The sequence below is a fragment of the Dendrobates tinctorius genome, unplaced genomic scaffold (assembly GCF_039654945.1).
Source record: "Dendrobates tinctorius isolate UK_male_01 unplaced genomic scaffold, ASM3965494v1 ptg000139l, whole genome shotgun sequence".
Classification (NCBI taxonomy): Eukaryota; Metazoa; Chordata; class Amphibia; order Anura; family Dendrobatidae; genus Dendrobates; species Dendrobates tinctorius.
Window position 1 is genome coordinate 9,826,494 of NW_027361807.1, and position 13,507 is coordinate 9,840,000.

The window sequence follows — 13,507 nt, forward strand, 5'->3', positions numbered from 1 at the left end:
TCGCGGGGAATAATTGAAATCCCAGATCCCCATCACTAATGGTGTTCAGCGGGTTATCAGCACCTGTAAGCGAGAAAAGCTGGTCCTTTCAGTGTAGCGCGCATGCAGCCCCGGTCATGTAAGGGCATGATAGACCTGTTATTGCTCGATCTCGCGTGCCAGAACCTCGCGTATCCCTCTAGTAAGCTTGACGCGTACCCCGGGGGCATGCCGGAGTCTCGGTCGTTAACAGAATAAAGCTGAGAAATCACTAGCACAACTACAAACGGACATACCACACCACACACAGAATCGACAAAGCTTGCAATCTGTGCATCTTTTCTGTAGCTTGTATGGTTGTGGTTTCCTGGGTGGAGTCCAATTAAGCCACAGGCTCCACTCCTGGTGGTGCCCTTTTGAACATTCCTTTAAGGTTCAGCTTTGCAATCATAGATCCCCTGGAAACCAAACACTTTGCCTTCATGGACGCAGTTTGGAGGTTCATGGGAATAACGCCGCCCCATCTGCAGTTGGCATAATTTAATGGTGGGAAGTCCGACTGTATATGATCATGTTCGATTTCAGAATTTTATTTTTTTTTTAGTTTGTATTTTACATTTTTATTCCAGCCTTTCTTGACTTCATAAGGGCATGACAAGCCTATATCTATGTCTCCTCCACCTCCTCCTTTTACGCCTCCACCTCTTTTCTAAATGTAGTTGCCCTTTTCCATATGTTATTTTTGTCTTCTGAGCATTTTGTCTGCTTTGGGACACCTTTAAAGGTGTTTTGTAATTGTTTTCTATGTGTTTGTATGTGTTTGTGTTTGCCTGCCATTGTTTTCAATGGGGTTTGACGGTGTTCTTCGAACGTTCGACGAACATTCGACGAACTTGCCTCCTGTGCGACGAACCAATACACTAGCGGGGTGGCTCAACACCATTCCTGATATATAGACGTTCATTGTTAATGTTTAAAGTATGCTATATATACCTGGTATCTGGTGATACTGTACCCTTTCTGCCAGGAAGTCCTCCTCCAACCAACACTCTAAGTGTATCATTGACACCTGTAACATTGTCCCACATGTGTGATTATTTCTTGCGGATCTTCTTGTTATATTGTGGTGTGATCCATCATGAGTGTGTGAGTGTCTATGGGTTACTCCTGCAATTTAGATGTACATTTAAAAATTACCCCAACACTGTATACAGCTCTACACTTGTGATACATTACCCATTTACTGCTTGTTAAATTCTGGTCTAATCCAAACTGACCAAGTGAGAGTTATTTTCTGACTGTGGAAATAAATACTGAGATTGACAACAATGACACCTACACTGTGTACAGCTGTGCTCTTGAGATCCATAACCGTCTTACGGCTTTTTAGATTGTGTTGTAATCCAATACTGAGCCTGAGAGTGTCTGTGTGTGCCTCCTCAAATATCTACGGAGATTTAGAATGTTTAAACTATACTATATATACCTGCTATCTGATGATACTGTACACTTTGTCTAATTTTTATATTCTTGTCTAATCCATACTGAGCCTGTGAGCGTCTCTGTGTGACTGATGGAATATGTAGGGAGATTGACAATTATCCTTTGACTGAATAGAGCTGTATGCTTCTGATACAGTACCATATATCTGATGTTATTTTGGGTCTATTTTCTGCAAAATTTTGAAGTTTGGTGGAAGAGGCCGCGGACGTGGGCGTGGGGGGGCCAGCTGGTGCTGATGGTGGTGGTGCATCTGCTGGTAGTGGCAAAAGCACAATAGCAGCTAAGGCAGGAGGTGTTGAGCCTGCGTCATGGTCTGGCTCCAGAACGCCTGGAAGGCTACCTTTTCTGGGAGTAGGTTAACCGCTTTTAGAGGCGGAGCATGAGGAACTGGTTTTGGCTTACATTGCCGAAACAGACTCCAGCAAATATGCCCTCCTCTTCTGAAGTTTCAAAAAATGCAAGCACTGAGTCGTCAAGTGCTGGCTCCTGGTCAGGAAGAACCCCTTTCCTTGTGTCCTTCACCCCCACCAAAAGTGAATGATGCAGCAGGCCACACTTCACATTAGTCCATGTAGCTCTTTCTATCTTACCATGCCTGGGTTATCAAGTCAAATCGTGAATTCCCAAGTCCAAGATGAATCTGACATGGAGTGTTGGTGGCCAGCCAGGGCAGTGGGGTTAATCGGTACCGGGCCGGTGTCTCACAGGGATTTGTCACGGTGGTGGTGACCCGTTCCGTGGCCCTGGGCGTCCATGCAAAGGGGTGAATTACGTTTATAGGTGAATGATACGTGACGCCACCTGTGGTTTCTGATTATATTGACCAGCGCTGCAGTGTCGCTTCTCTGGGACAGATGTTGTGGTGCAGCTAAGATGTAGAAGCCCTGCACAGGTAGGGCCGTAGTCGCAGGGCAGATGAAAGAGTTGGTAGATGGTGTGCAGTGCAGGATGTAGCAGAGCCGTGTGCCCGGCGCAGGAGAAAGATGACAGACACAGTCGTGCAGTTCCTTTACCTGTACTTGGTAAGTGCCGTCCAGGACCCAAAGTACAGATGGAGAATGAGTTGGTCAGCCTGGAAGCCAATTTCAAATTCTCTCTCTGCAGATAGGTAGTGTGGCCTCCGTTCTAGCGCTTATCTGAGGTACTCGCAGTGCTGAGTTCAATGAAGTTCCCCCTGTTGACTCTCTTTTGGAACTTTCTCGTATGGCAGGCAGCCATAGCCTTTTCCTTCTGGCTCCCACATGTCGATGCTGGGGCCTCCGAGCCTTAATTGGGTACAGAGCATTTACAGCTGCTACTTCCTCCGGTTTCAGTGTCCCTACAAACTCGGAGACCGGAATCCGGACCATGCGCTCCAGCTAGGAGTGAGCCTTAACTCTGTTCATCCTCCAGCTCCCCTTCTCACATCCACACACTTCCCCTTCCCTGCACAGAGTGCCCTAACTTACCTCCTCCCGACCACAGAGAGCAGCTCCTCAGCAGTCAGGTTCAGAGGTCTCCCTGCTGGCCTGGAGTGGGAAATGTGTTGTGTGTTGGTTGAAATGCTAGAGAGATCCTTCGTTGCTCCCAAGCATGACATCACACTCCCTAGGAGGAAGGTAATGCCACTGTGGCGACCGTACTCCTGGGGACGCCACAAGTGCACTGATGCCCAGCCACTGCTAGATGATTCTACTGGTACATTGACCCAGACCACTACATTCCCCTCACACTCTACACAGCCAGAATCTGACCTTCCCTGCTCCACCGCCATGACGTCTTCCACGTGTCCTGACAGTGATATTCTGATCAGAGAGCGCAATGACATCATGTATGTATGCCCTCTGCGCCTAAACAGCCAAGTGCAGTGATATGGAAGATGTGGACAACGAGGAGTCCAGACTAGTACAGGGATTCCCTAGCGAGGACACTAATTTAATTGTTTTCAATGTTGGGACAGCAATTTTTGGGGAGCACTATACTCTGGAGAATGATATATGGGGCCCACCATACACTGGAGCATTCCAAAGGTGGACATCAGACACTGGAGCAGCAATTACAGGGCCCATTATACACTAGAACATTAGAAATGGGGCCCATTATTATGGAGCATTATTTGGGCCCATAAGACAGTGGAGCTTCATCCATGGGGACCAACATATACTGTAGCATTATGTGGAGCACATCATATACTGTTTCAAACATTATATGGGACCAATGATTCTGTATGGAGAAATATATGGGCCTCATTACTCTGTATAGCACACTATGCGGTGCCCATAATACTGTATGGAGTAATATACTGTCCGTTTTTGGAGCTATTGGAGAATTTAAAATCGATATCAGTCATGAGATGTAAAAAGTGAAGTATTTTTCATTGTACTATAACGCTATTTCTCTGCCATATCGGAGCATCATGAGTTGTGTTATGTGTTAAAGGGGCGCTCTTTGGCCCAGGGCACATGAAAACCTGGAGCCAGCCCCACCCCCCCACAAATTTAGCCAAATAACCCCCCGTTTTCAGTGCATAACTATTATTATGAAGTAAATTAAGGTTGACAAGCTTCAGTAATAAAAATTGATGTTTTTGCCATTCAAATGGGCACTGTAGGTGTGTTTAATGTCCTCCACTCCCTGCCGACTTTGCTTCCCCATTGACTTGCATTGGGTTTCGTGTTTCAGTCGGCCTTCGACTTTTCACGATAATCGGCTGATTTCGTTCGACCCGACTTTTGAGAAAGTCGGGTTTCATGAAACCCGACTCGACCCTAAAAAAGGCAAAGTCGCTCATCTCTAATCCTAACCATTACAAAGGGCTGTGGTGGACCTTCGGTGTTGGGAAAAGGACGTGGCATGGGGAAATTGAACTGGTTGCCATACAACCTCCAGCCCATGTACGAGTTATTAAAAGCCTGGGAGTCATTCCCACGCCCAAATGCACCAATGTCCACTGCAACAAACTTACAGTCTGCATCAGAAATGGCCATGAGTACTGCAGAGAAGTACTTTTTGCAATTATAATACTCTGATCCAGTTCTTTTTGGTTTTATAATCCGGATGTGTCTCCCATCCACCGCACCAAAACAGTTGGGGATATTGCAGACTGTCCAGAATCTTTCTGCATTTTCAATCCACTTTTGCACGGTGGGGAGGGGCAGAAATTCGGGACAGAGAACGTCCCACAAAGCCCGGTGTCACGCTCCCTACCGTCGCCGCTACTTACCTGCGCGGTCCCGTGTGCGTCCCGAATCTTCTGCGCACTTCCCAGTGCACCCCCGCTCCATGGCGCATCCCCGCTCCCGACATTCGGGGTCCTCGGCGTCGGTCCTGCGCGCCTGCGCCCGATGTCTCACCCGGCACTCAGACCTCTGGGAGTAGTGACGCGGTGGCTCTACCCCCAACATGGCGGCGCCCACCGACTATTTCTACTCGGAGCCAGGCCAGGTAAGGCACCTGATTATCTTATGTGGTGATGCTGTCTTCACTGCCAGCGCTCGCCCCGTCTTCAGGCCCTGTACTGCAACCTTTGCCTTCTGCCTGCGCTACCACTGGTAGCTTCTGTGTTCTCCACCTCTTGCTTTGCTCCGTGTCCCTGTCTCTGTCCCTGCTCCTGTGTCTCCCTCCGTACTGCCATCTCCGGCAGGCTGTCTGGTGTACCTCGTGCCTGCAGGTTCCCTTGTCTGTCCGCTCTGAGCCCTCTTGTCCGCTGTTATATTATTATTATTATCTTGCTTTCTTGCAGCCTCCAGCCTCCGCCATCCCCTGGTGCTCCTGGTCCTCTCGCCTCTCTCGCTCCGTGGTCCCTGTATTCCTCACTTCAGTTGCAGCTTGGATTCTCCACCTGTGTCTCCCTGGTGCTTACCCCAGTCGCCCCTTTGGCTCTGGCTGTCACAGTTCCATCCCCTGTGGGCCTGCCCCTAACACTCCCTGTATAGGGGGTGACTCCACCTGGTCAGCTCGCCCTCAAGGGCTTTGGAGCTGTGACCCAGAGGGTCCACTCCCGGGTTGTTCTAGCGTTCCCTCACCTTCACAGCACAACCGTTACAGCATAATCAGGCCATGGATCCCGCTGGAGCCACGGTTACTCAGAAAGAGCTAGTTTTCTTATGGGAGAATCAAACGCGCATAATGTCCTTTATGAAATCTATGGACGCGCGCCTCTCTGCTCTCCAATCCTCTGACCCGGGTAACGCTGCTCAGCTGGCTGGTTTACAACAGGAGCTGGCCCAGCAGCGTGACTCTCAATCTCATATCCTCAGTTACATGGCTTCGGTTGATGGTCGATTGCTCTCCCTGCAGGCGGCTGCCTCTGCCCCTCCTCCAGCCGCTGTTCCCCACCCTCTACTGCGGTTGGCCAAACCACCCAGGTATAACAGTGATGCAAAACTATGCCGTGGTTTCCTGAACCAATGCCGTCTCCATTTTGAACTTTTGCCCCTGCAATACCCCACTGATCGGTCCAAGGTGGCCTTCATAATCTCCCATCTAGAAGGGGATGCTTTAGCGTGGGTGAATCCCCTCTGGGAGCGTGACTACCCTGTGGTTACCCCAGCTGTCGGATTTTTTGGATACTTTTCGTCGGGTATTCGATGAACCAGGCCGTCTAGCCTCTACTACGGAGTCCCTGTTCAGTCTGTGCCAGGGTTCTCAAACCATGGGCCAGTGCGCCATCCAGTTTCGTACTCTGTCATCCGACTTGAGTTGGAACAGCAACACCTTGGTGGGAGCCTTTTGGTGGGGTCTTTCAGGTCATATAAAGGACGAGCTTGCTGGTCGCGACACCTCCACTGCCCTGGAGGATCTAATTTCTCTGGCCACTTGGATCGATCTCCGGTTCCAGGAACGGGCTCGTGAGAGAAGACATGCACGCCCATTGCCATCTGCTCGCAGACCAACCAGTCCCCGATCCAGGGCTCTCACTTCTGCTTCCGTGCCTGAGCCAATGCAAGTGGACCGCCTGAGGCTCTCCGAACAGCGTCGCAAGGAGAGAAGTTCCCAGGGTCTCTGTTTCTATTGCGGCAATGGGTATCATTTGCTCCGAACCTGTCCGGAACGTCCGGAAAACTTCTCTGCCTAGGTCAGGTAAGAGAGGCCTCCCTAGGTGTGTATGATACCTCTCAACCCCTTACTTTATCTGCCCTCTTGCATGTCGGTGATAAGCGAGTTTCCTTGGCGGCCTACGTGGATTCGGGTGCCGCTGGAAATTTTATTAGGCTCGATGTGGTCATCAAATTTTCCGTCCCCGTGAGGACCCTGGAGAATCCGCAGATCCTTGCATCTGTGGACTGCAACCCCTTACAAGAGACCATTACGTTGGTTATGCAAGAGATTGAGCTGCAAATAGGGGCCCTGCACAAAAAGAGAATCACATTCTATGTTTTAGCTGGTATCTCTCACTCTGTCCTCCTCGGTCTTCCTTGGCTGCGGCTCCACGAGCCCACCTTGGATTGGAGTAACAGCAATGTTCTGCACTGGGGGAGTCCTGTCGGACACAGTGTCTGCTGCCGGTGTATCCTGTAGGTGTCCCCCGTCCTCTCCCTGCTCCCTCCGGACTGCCGTCTCTGTATAGTGCCTTCTCGGATGTCTTCGACAAGAGAGAAGCTCAGGTCCTTCCTCCACATCGACTCTATGACTGCCCCATTGAGCTCATTCCTGGCACCACTCCTCCTCGTGGAAGAATTTATCCTCTCTCTCTAGCCGAGACACAAGCCATGTCGGAGTACGTTGAGGATAACTTGGCCAGAGGTTTCATTAGGAAATCGTCATCTCCTGCAGGAGCGGGCTTCTTTTTTGTGAAAAAGAAGGATGGGTCCCTTCGTCCATGCATCGACTATCGTGGCCTAAACTGCATCACGGTGAAGAACAAATACCCACTGCCACTCATCTCTGAACTCTTTGATTGCCTGAGGGGAGCAAGAGTATTTAGCAAGCTTGATCTGCGAGGAGCCTGCAACCTTGTTCGCATACGGTCCGGGGATGAGTGGAAGATCGCATTCAACACATGGGACGGTCATTATGAGTATTTAGTCATGCCATTTGGCCTCTGCAATGCGCCTGCAGTATTCCAGGAACTCGTCAATTACATCTTTCGAGATCTCCTCTATGTCTGTATCGTGGTCTACTTAGACGACATCTTGATCTTCTCCCCCGACTTGTCCACACATCGTCGAGACGTCCGCCAAGTCCTCCAATGCCTCGGGGAAAGTCACCTTTTTGCCAAATTGGAGAAATGCCTCTGAGCAAGCTTCGTTGCCTTTCCTTGGTTACATCATTTCGAGTTCAGGCTTAGAAATGGACACTGAGAAAGTCTCTGCCGTCCTCAATTGGCCACGTCTCCTTGGAGTAAAGGCAATCCAGCGCTTTTTGGGCTTCGCCAATTATTACAGGCAATTTATCCCTCATTTTTCTTCACTGACCAAGCCTATTTCTGCTCTCTGCCGCAAAGGGGTCAACCCCAACTCCAGGCCCCTTGATGCTGAAGCGGCCTTCGAAGCCCTTAAACAAGAGTTCGCGAAGTCTCCGGTGCTCCACCACCCAGATGTCAATAGGCCATTCATCCTCGAAGTTGATGCATCTTCAGTGGGAGCAGGAACAGTCCTTCTGCAGAAATCCTCCTCTGGTCGCATGGTCATGTGTGGATTCTTTTTTAAAGCGTTCTCCGCTCCGGAACGTAATTTGTTATGATTGAGTCACCGAGGAGGAAAAAACAAAACACAAACTCAGCCCAGAAAATCAGAGAGGTTGTAAACTAGTGGATTGCAGACCCCTAATCCTATCACACAACTAGCAGTAGCTGTGGAGTGTTCCTACGGTGATCCTAGACACCTCGTCACAGCCGGAGATCTACATAAGCCTAAAGAGAGAAAAGGGAAAAACTGACTGCCCCAGAGCAGACCCCAAAGCAATAGCCAGCCCCCAACATATAATGACGGTGAAGCAAGATGAAAACACTAGCACAGATAGAAAGATAGGTTGAGCAAACGATGGGGCCCAAGCTAACTAAAAAGGACAGAACAGAAAAGCTGCTGTCTGCAATCCGAGAAAACCCTGCTAAAAATATTACCAACACAACTGATAAGCAAAAAGGACCCTGAAGTCACTAGACTTCAAACCCTATATCAGCACTCAGAATATTCTGAAAGCAGAGCAAAAGAGAACACTGATCAAGGAAAAAGAATCCAGCACACCCCCAGCCGGGGATGGCTGAACCCAGAAAACAAGGAAAACAAAACCAAAACTAATAAGTTCAATAGCAGAGCAAAAACTTATCTTTGGGAAGCAGGAATCAGACTGGTCTCCAAGAATCCAGCAGAGAAATCACCAGCCACTCAGAAGGGCGTCGGCTGCCTTATATTCAGTCTGAAGTTCCCGTTACCCAGTCACAATCCACCTGATCAGGTGTTTGGTTTCTTTCATCCAAATCAGCCTCACTACCTTCCTTCACCAGAAGAGGGAAATCCTCGGACACAAAAGGTGAATGAACAGATGAGCTCACAACAGTAATTACTCCATTGGAGACCGAGAACTATTGGCCATAAAGCTAGCCCTTGAGGAGTGGCGCCATCTTCTCGAGGGGGCCGTCCATCTGTTTATCATATTCACGGATCATAAAAATTTGGCTTACGTTCAGTCCACCCAAAGGCTCAACCCACGGCAAGCCCGATGGTCTTTGTTTTTCGGGCGCTTTGATTTTAAACTCCACTTTTGACCAGGGAATAAGAACATCAAAGCCGACGCCCTATCCCGGTCATTTTTGTCAGTGGACAAGGAAGATGGACCTACGCATATCATCAATCCGGCCAAAATCCTTACCGTGGCCCCACTAAGCGTACTTTCTCCACCACCGGTTAAGACCTTTGTTCATGGTGGAGACAGACCGAAGGTCCTGCGTTGGGGTCATTCGTTTAAATTTTCTGGACATGCTGGACTCAAGAAAACTCTCTCTCTTGTCTCCCGCCACTATTGGTGGTCTTCGCTTCGCCAGGACGTGTTGGATTTCATCGCTTCTTGTCCCTCGTGTGCCAGTAACAAAGTCCCTAGACACCTTCCTCCGGGACTCTTACATCCGTTGCCCGTGCCTACGACCCCGTGGACCCATATCGCTATGGACTTTATCACCGATTTACCTCCCTCCTCAAAATGTACTGTTATCTTAGTGGTCGTTGATCGGTTTTCTAAAATGGCCCACTTCGTTCCATTGCCAAGCCTGCCTTCTGCCCCTGAGCTGGCAAAGATTTTCTTGCTCCAAGTCTTCCGACTCCATGACTTCCCTCAGCATATTGTCTCAGATCGAGGAGTCCAGTTTACCTCCCATTTTTGGTGAGCTCTCTGCGGATTGAAGAAGATGACTCTGGATTTCTCCTCAGCCTATCATCCCCAGTCAAACAGTCAAGTTGAGCGAGTCAACCAGGTCCTGACTTCCTACCTCCGGCATTTTTCCAATGCTCACCACGATGACTTGGTTTCTCTTTTTCCATGGGCTGAATTCGCTTACAATAATCATCCCAGTGAAGCCTCCTCCAAGTCTCCCATTTTTGTGGTTTTTGGACAACATCCCGGCATTCCTCTTCCCGTTTCCCCCACCTCGGGTGTACCGGCGGCGGACTCCTTGTCTGTGGACTTCTCTCAGATTTGGAGGGACACCAAGGAGGCTCTTGAGAGAGCCAGTTGCAGAATGAAGAGATATGCCCACAAAAAACGTTTGGACGCTCCTCCGTATCTCCCCGGAGATAAAGTCTGGCTATCCTCATGGTATATCAGACTAAAGATTCCCTCCTATAAGTTAGGTCCACGTTACATTGGCCCCTTTGAAATCTTAAGGAGTATCAATGACATGGCCTACAAGTTGAAATTGCCCGCCTCGCTACGAATCCCTAATGTCTTTCATGTATCACTCCTCAAACCTGCGGTATTTAACTGCTTCCACTCGGCCTCTTCTCAAAATCCCCAACCTAGTTGTTCTGACAATATCTTTGAGGTGAAGGATATACTCGCCATGAAGACAGTTAGGGGGAGAACCTTGTTTTTGGTCGATTGGAGAGGTTTCGGACCTGAGGAGAGTTCTTGGAACCTCGAGAAAACATTAATGCTCCTCTTATGAGACGATTTATCACCAGCATTAGGAAGGGGGGGAGTAGAGGGGAGGTACTGTCACGCTCCCTACCACCGCTGCTACTCACTTGCACGGTCCCGTGCACGTCCCTAATCTTCTGCGCACCTCCCAGCGCCCCCGCTCCACGGTGCGTCCCCACTCCCGACATCCGGGGTCCTCGGCGCCAGTCCTGCGCGCCTGTGCCCGACGTCTCACCCGGCGCTCAGACCTCTGGGAGCAGGGACGCAGTGGCTCCGCCCCCAACATGGCGGCGCCCAGTGACTAATTCTACTTGGCGCCAGGCCAGGTAAGGCGCCTGATTATCTTACGCGGTGACGCTGTCTTCGCTGCCAGCGCTCGCCCCGCCTTCAGGCCCTGTACTGCTACCTTTGCTTTCTGCCTGCGCTACCACTGGTAGCTTCTGTGTTCTCCACCTACAGCTTTGCTCTGTGTCCCTGTCTCTGTCCCTGCTCCTGTGTCTCCCTCCGTACTGCCATCTCCGGCAGGCTGTCTGGTGTACCTCGTGCCTGCGGGTTCCCTTGTCTGTCCGCTCTGAGCTCTCTTGTCCGCTGTTATATTATTATTATTATTATCTTGCTCTCTTTGAGCCTCCAGCCTCCACCATCCCCAGGTGCTCCTGGTCCTCTCGCCTCTCTTGCTCCGTGGTCCCTGTATTCCTCACTTCAGTTGCAGCTCGGATCCTCCACCTGTCTCCCTGGTTGCTTACCCCAGTCACCCCATTGGCTCCGGCTGTCACTGTTCCATCCCCTGTGGGCCTGCCCTTAACACTCCCTGTATAGGGGGTGGCTCCACCTGGTCAGCTCACCCTCAGGGGCTCTGGAGCTGTGACCCAGAGGGTCCACTCCCGGGTTGTTCTAGCGTTCCCTCACCGTCACAGCACAACCATTACACCCGGCAGTTTTCCGCAACTATTCACGACAAGGTGGAGATTCCAAGCCGGTACTGGAAGTGCAGTGAAGAGAGGGTCTCTCCAGTAGTCAGAAATCTGGGAAACAGAGAAACAACAAAAATTAATATTTGTGTATCTGGATTTTTACAGCACCAAAAAATAAAATTACAAACAAAAAAAGGCATAAACATAAATATGCAGCCTTTTCTTTACTACATGGCATAACAATAATGCTGCAGCCTTTGTTTAAGTACATGGAAGAACAATAATTCATAGTACATCTAAGAGAACAAATAAAATTAGGCAGGCATTGTTTTTTAAATACTACGTACCATAAGGTGACCAGGAGCCGTTCCTCAGGAGGAATCGCACGACAGAGCTGTGTGTCCTGTCTTTGGATGGCATCTTGGACACGACCAAGCAAATACATGAAGCTTTGTTGGGACATCCGTGTGTAATCAGTAAATTTATCCGGTTTTGCCTGTAGCTCGCTGTAGAGGGTGTGGTATGCTCCACGGCTCTCCTGGAGTTCAACAATCAGATGTATCCACAAATGCTGCCGCTGCCAACTTCGCTGTCTCTCTCTCTCTCCCTTTGTTGATGGCAAGCAACTGCATAAGCCTGAGCCATCCTGATGTCCAGATCCAAGTTGAAATAAAAAGTCTTCCAGCGCAGATCCATGTTGTCAAGAGAAAATCCAAGGAAATGTGAAGAATTCAGCTGTAAAAAGGGTCTATATAAAAAATTTCCATAACACAAGCCCACTGCTGTCCCATTGGTGGTGTCTGATGCAAGAATTTTTCTAGAATTTTCCTCCATTGATTGTGACACCATGAGCATAAAAAACGCATACGCATGGAAAACGCTTGAAAACGCATATAATGCTGCATTTTTTTGGCTTACCGTGCATGATAATGCAACAAAAAAAGCAGCGTTTACAAGCGTTTGTATGCGTTTTTGTCATGCATTTGATGATGTGCGCACCAAACGCAGCGCAGAAAAACGCTAGTGTGAAACTAGCCTAACATGCGCCATATGCATTAAATTTTGTGCATCTCATCATGAATTTGCTGCATCTTTCAGCTGCGTAAGAAATGTATTTCAGGTGTGTACAGAAGTATATTTCTGTTCTTTTTTATGCCATTTTTGTGGCAAAAATTATGATTAGTTTGTAGTCAGCATATGGACATGCCCCGTTTCCACTATGCTAAGCCCTCCTTTCATAATGTTTGCCGATCTGGCTGTAGCTAGTGTAAGGCTGGTTTCACATTAGCGCTTTTGTGCGCAGCGCATCGGGCGCACCAGTGCACATGCGCACTGCGCACCTATATTTTACATGATGTGCGCATGGTCTTGCGCATATTTGCGCTTTCGTGCGCATGCGTTTTTTTGTCTTTTGCGCCAGGCGCGTCAGACGCAACCTGTTGCATTTTTGATTCCGCCCTGTCTCGTTAAAACAACGCATGCGCACGGAATGCGCACGGAATGCGCAAAAACACCACATTGGAGCCTATGGGAGCGCAATACTTGCGCATGGTCTTGCGTTTTTATGCGCATGCGTTTTTTACATAAACATGACTGAAATTTGGTCTAGACAGTAAAAAAAAAAAATTGAACCAAGGTGATAAAATGGTGTGGGCACTGGGATTCCACAATACTTTAAGGATTGCTCACTAGTGGACACACAGCACAAGCTGCACCAATGTAAGTATGAAAAACCTAATGTCTGGCTGAAATTTCAATACATTTCTATGTACTTATGTCTCTTTTTTTTTTTATTGCAGCATGTCTTCATCTGGTGAAGAATATGTCCCCGGGACAGGGCAAGAGGCAGAAGAAGTGAGTACTATGCTTCCGTATGGATTTGAAAAAATAAACACGTGATTAATTTTTTTGGTTTAATTTTCAGAGCTCATCCTCCATCACGCCACCACCACCGGAGGAACGGCAGGAGCAGCAAGGCCAAGTGCGGGCCGGTAGACGTGATGTAAGTACAGACGGACTGTTGTTTTTTTTTTTTTACTTATTTTCTAGTCTGGTTTTTT